The sequence below is a fragment of the Hydractinia symbiolongicarpus genome, chromosome 4, assembly GCF_029227915.1.
Source record: "Hydractinia symbiolongicarpus strain clone_291-10 chromosome 4, HSymV2.1, whole genome shotgun sequence".
NCBI classification, from domain to species: Eukaryota; Metazoa; Cnidaria; class Hydrozoa; order Anthoathecata; family Hydractiniidae; genus Hydractinia; species Hydractinia symbiolongicarpus.
This window is the reverse complement of record NC_079878.1, coordinates 11,776,505-11,783,264: the sequence shown is the minus strand read 5'-3', so window position 1 is coordinate 11,783,264 and position 6,760 is coordinate 11,776,505.

The window sequence follows — 6,760 nt, the reverse complement described above, 5'->3', positions numbered from 1 at the left end:
CATGGAGAAAGACATAAACAGAAAAATAACTGATACAAATATAATCTGATTTCTAACATATATACATTGTGCTTTTACACAATTTTGGCAGAGCTACATATCAGTCCAGAACCTTTAGGACTGTGAAATATTTCTGCCAAGTAATTGTAAAAAATGTTTAGTAAAATAAAAAAAATAATAAACCTTTGTAAATAAGCAAAATAGAAAGAAAATAAAACACTTCAACACTACAAAACAAAAGTAAGTTCAAATAAAAAAGATATCGTTCTAAATTTTAAACACTTTCTAGACAAAACAGTGATTTTATATATGTCCTTTTTGTTTTTCGACCAATAACAGCCTTGACAAATTGTGCACTTAATAAGGTTCAGCATAATTAACGTAATATATATCTACGATATCTCCAAAATTACATAAGATGTAAACTACATTTATTAAAACGCTTAAAAACGTATTTGTCCGAATCATGCTACTAGACACAAAAAGTTATTAAACAAAACAAAGAAGCACGACATTTTATAGTTTGTTACCACTTGCTATTTTAATATAACGCAGTAAAAAAAAGGAGGTAATTCAGCACGTCTTTTATCTCATTTTCTTTTCCGCTTCCCTTCCACCCTCTCATTAGCGCTCAGGCTGTCAAATAGTATAACGCTTTCTAAACGAAGTATAATAGAGCTAGTTATTTATATACTAGTTTATACTTCATGCATTTTTAGCACAAAGTGTAGATTATAAACGATTAGTTAGTGCAACACTCCAGTTCTATAAAACATCGCCTAAAAATTTTCTAAAGAGATTCTATTTCGTCGGAATTTTTTTTTATACGCCGGTTTTTACAACGGGAAATGTAATTGTTTTGTTATGAATTGGTGTATTGGTATTATTTTGTTTTAATCTGCAACATTTTTTAAAAAATTAGGGTGATAAGAATGCACGAAAAAAACTTCGATATTTCGACTTACAAGAACACCGTCAAGGAATATTAGAGCCAGTATTAAACACTGCAGGACCTCTGAAGCAAGTTATATATATCCTAACATGGGGAGCAATGATTAGTGCATATTATAGTATCAGGATACGAAATTGTAGGAATCCCGCAATCCCCCCTTGCCTCTGCATTCCACCACGCCACACGCATATCGATGTTAAAAATTCCCAATTAGAAATATTGTCGTCCCAAAGTTTACAAAATTAAAGATAATCTTTGAAGCTCAAAAATAAACAACTTAGCTTTGGTCTAATTTAGGTAACGCAGTAGTGTTCATCTTATTGGCGTATAGATATTTGAAAATATAAAAAATTAAACAAAAACAATAGGGATAATACTAATGATTTGTCAAACTACAGAGTACCACTGTTTATTCAACATGCTGTCGTCGAGTGTATATTGTAGCCTCTTTGCAACGGTTGTTGGTTTTCGACTAGTGACTTACACGAAAGTCAAGCTAATGGCGGGGGAAAATGTATGATCACTGAGGACAAAAACAACAAACTTAAATCATCTTAAATATCACACTGGACATCCAAATACAAATGACAGAAAAGTCCCATATATAGCTTTATTACCCAGGTAAAGGGCGGCATGTCATTGGTTACAACTTACGTCATAGCGGGCAATAGCAACCGTGTTTAAAGTTTTAATAATCCATATAACAACGTATTACTATTATTGTATTACCGAATACTACAAGGTATTACAGTATATTACTGAATACTACAAGGTATTACAGTGTATTACCGAATACTACAAGGCATTGCAGTGTATTACTGAATACTACAAGGTATTACAGTGTATTACTGAATACTACAAGTAATTACAGTGTGTCACCGAATACTACAAGGCATTACAGTATATTACCGAATACTACAAGGTATTACAGTGTTTTACTAAATACTACAAAGTATTACCGAATACTACAAGGCATTACAGTATATTACTGAATACTACAAGGTATTACAGTGTATTACTGAATACTACAAGGTATTACAGTGTATTACCGAATACTACAAGGCATTACAGTATATTACCGAATACTACAAGGTATTACAGTGTATTACTAAATACTACAAAGTATTACTGAATACTACAAAGTATTACAGTGTATTACTGAATACTACAAGGTATTACAGTGTATTACCGAATACTACAAGGTATTACAGTGTATTACCGAATACTACAAGGTATTACAGTATATTACTGAATACTACAAGGTATTACAGTGTATTACCGAATACTACAAGGCATTACAGTATATTACTGAATACTACAAGGTATTACAGTGTACTACTGAATACTACAAAGTATTACAGTATATTACTGAATACTACAAGGTATTACAGTGTATTACCGAATACTACAAAGTATTACAGTGTATTACCGAATACTACAAGGTATTACAGTATATTACTGAATACTACAAGGTATTACAGTGTATTACCGAATACTACAAGGCATTACAGTATATTACTGAATACTACAAGGTATTACAGTGTACTACTGAATACTACAAAGTATTACAGTGTATTACCGAATACTACAAGGTATTACAGTGTATTACTGAATACTACAAAGTATTACAGTGTATTACCGAATACTACAAGGTATTACAGCATATTACTGAATACTACAAGGTATTACAGTGTATTACCGAATACTACAAGGCATTACAGTATATTACCGAATACTACAAGGTATTACAGTGTATTACTAAATACTACAAAGTATTACTGAATACTACAAAGTATTACAGTGTATTACTGAATACTACAAGGTATTACAGTGTATTACCGAATACTACAAGGTATTACAGTATATTACTGAATACTACAAGGTATTACAGTGTATTACCGAATACTACAAGGCATTACAGTATATTACCGAATACTACAAGGTATTACAGTGTATTACTAAATACTACAAAGTATTACTGAATACTACAAAGTATTACAGTGTATTACTGAATACTACAAGGTATTACAGTGTATTACCGAATACTACAAGGTATTACAGTATATTACTGAATACTACAAGGTATTACAGTGTATTACCGAATGCTACAAGGCATTACAGTATATTACTGAATACTACAAGGTATTACAGTGTATTACCGAATACTACAAGGCATTACAGTATATTACTGAATACTACAAGGTATTGCAGTGTACTACTGAATACTACAAAGTATTACAGTGTATTACCGAATACTACAAGGTATTACAGTGTATTACTGAATACTACAAAGTATTACAGTGTATTACCGAATACTACAAGGTATTACAGTATATTACTGAATACTACAAGGTATTACAGTGTATTACCGAATACTACAAGGCATTACAGTGTATTACCGAATACTACAAGGTATTACAGTGTATTACTAAATACTACAAAGTATTACTGAATACTACAAAGTATTACAGTGTATTACTGAATACTACAAGGTATTACAGTGTATTACCGAATACTACAAGGTATTACAGTATATTACTGAATACTACAAGGTATTATAGTGTATTACCGAATACTACAAGGCATTACAGTATATTACCGAATACTACAAGGTATTACAGTATATTACTGAATGCTACAAGGTATTACAGTGTATTACCGAATACTACAAGGCATTACAGTATATTACTGAATACTACAAGGTATTACAGTGTACTACTGAATACTACAAAGTATTACAGTGTATTACCGAATACTACAAGGTATTACAGTGTATTACTGAATACTACAAAGTATTACAGTGTATTACTGAATACTACAAGGTATTACAGTATATTACTGAATACTACAAGGTATTACAGTGTATTACCGAATACTACAAGGCATTACAGTATATTACTGAATACTACAAGGTATTACAGTGTACTACTGAATACTACAAAGTATTACAGTGTATTACCGAATACTACAAGGTATTACAGTGTATTACGTATTACTGAATACTACAAAGTATTACAGTGTATTACCGAATACTACAAGGCATTACAGTATATTACTGAATACTACAAGGTATTACAGTGTACTACTGAATACTACAAAGTATTACAGTGTATTACCAAATACTACAAGGTATTACAGTGTATTACTGAATACTACAAAGTATTACAGTGTATTACCGAATACTACAAGGTATTACAGTATATTACTGAATACTACAAGGTATTACAGTGTATTACCGAATACTACAAGGCATTACAGTATATTACTGAATACTACAAGGTATTACAGTGTACTACTGAATACTACAAAGTATTACAGTGTATTACCGAATACTACAAGGTATTACAGTGTATTACTGAATACTACAAAGTATTACAGTGTATTACCGAATACTACAAGGTATTACAGTATATTACTGAATACTACAAGGTATTACAGTGTATTACCGAATACTACAAGGCATTACAGTATATTACCGAATACTACAAGGTATTACAGTGTATTACTAAATACTACAAAGTATTACTGAATACTACAAAGTATTACAGTGTATTACTGAATACTACAAGGTATTACAGTGTATTACCGAATACTACAAGGTATTACAGTATATTACTGAATACTACAAGGTATTACAGTGTATTACCGAATACTACAAGGCATTACAGTATATTACCGAATACTACAAGGTATTACAGTGTACTACTGAATACTACAAAGTATTACAGTGTATTACCGAATACTACAAGGTATTACAGTGTATTACTGAATACTACAAAGTATTACAGTGTATTACTGAATACTACAAGGTATTACAGTATATTACTGAATACTACAAGGTATTACAGTGTATTACCGAATACTACAAGGCATTACAGTATATTACTGAATACTACAAGGTATTACAGTGTACTACTGAATACTACAAAGTATTACAGTGTATTACCGAATACTACAAGGTATTACAGTGTATTACTGAATACTACAAAGTATTACAGTGTATTACCGAATACTACAAGGTATTACAGTATATTACTGAATACTACAAGGTATTACAGTGTATTACCGAATACTACAAGGTATTACAGTGTATTACTGAATACTACAAAGTATTACAGTGTATTACTGAATACTACAAGGTATTACAGTATATTACTGAATACTACAAGGTATTACAGTGTATTACCGAATACTACAAGGCATTACAGTATATTAGTGAATACTACAAGGTATTACAGTGTACTACTGAATACTACAAAGTATTACAGTGTATTACCGAATACTACAAGGTATTACAGTGTATTACTGAATACTACAAAGTATTACAGTGTATTACCGAATACTACAAGGTATTACAGTGTATTACTGAATACTACAAGGTATTACAGTGTATTACCGAATACTACAAGGCATTACAGTATATTACCGAATACTACAAGGTATTACAGTGTATTACTGAATACTACAAGGTATTACAGTGTACTACTGAATACTACAAAGTATAACAGTGTATTACCGAATACTACAAGGTATTACAGTGTATTACTGAATACTACAAAGTATTACAGTGTATTACCGAATACTACAAGGTATTACAGTATATTACTGAATACTACAAGGTATTACAGTGTATTACCGAATACTACAAGGCATTACAGTATATTACTGAATACTACAAGGTATTACAGTGTACTACTGAATACTACAAACTATTACAGTGTATTACCGAATACTACAAGGTATTACAGTGTATTACTGAATAGTACAAAGTATTACAGTGTATTACCGAATACTACAAGGTATTACAGTATATTACTGAATACTACTAGGTATTACAGTGTATTACCGAATACTACAAGGCATTACAGTATATTACTGAATACTACAAAGTATTACAGGGTATTACTGAATACTACAAGGTATTACAGTGTATTACTGGATACTACAAAGTAATACGGCATATTACTAAGTACTACAGTATACAATACGGCATATTACTAAGTACTACAGTGTATTACTGTACATTACAAAGATATTACATTAGGCAGTAGTATGTATTAACAACATCACGACGTTGATAAATTGTTTAACGTCGCGTGTCGGATGCAGTTGAGCTGTCGTTAGGAAAGGAATACGACAATGTCGGGTAAAGGTGAGGTTGTGTTAGAGGTTCAAGTATACGACATATTCACAGACTATATGGATCCTTCCATGAAGTGCTTCCCGACAGAAGGACTCTCCTAGTCCCTTCGCGAAAAAGTTTGTAGAGCGTGCAAAAGGTACTTGAAAAAATAATAAAACAAAAGTAGTGTTAGTGTGAGCTTTGATGACTTTGTGTGTTTTTACTACGTAAAAATGAGAGTTGACGATGTTGATTCGTAAGAAGAAAGTAAATTTCCGTCACAAAACTCTCCTGTCTAGCCCCACCATGTTCGCGACATAAATTCACAAAGCTTGACAAAAGATCTTGTCGCTGGCTTTTACAGCTTCGTTTTTAGGGGTTTTTGTCTTCAACAGCGCTCTTTAGAAAGCTACCGTATTCGAAGTATTCCACTCGCCGTGTAGTATAAACAAGAGACAAACTAAAATTAAGTATGCAGCTTTAAAAAACATCCGATAAAAAGCCTAGAATTTTACGACTACTTTGATAACCTGATAAATAAAGAAGGCCGTTGGTATAGGGGGCTAAGAGACAAGGCTAACCTACCTTTTGTAAAACTGCAAAGCTCTTTAAAGATCAAACGAAACAGGCTAAAAACGCCGGCAACCTAGAGACTTCAAAAACCTTTCTTCCAATGCAGTCGCCAT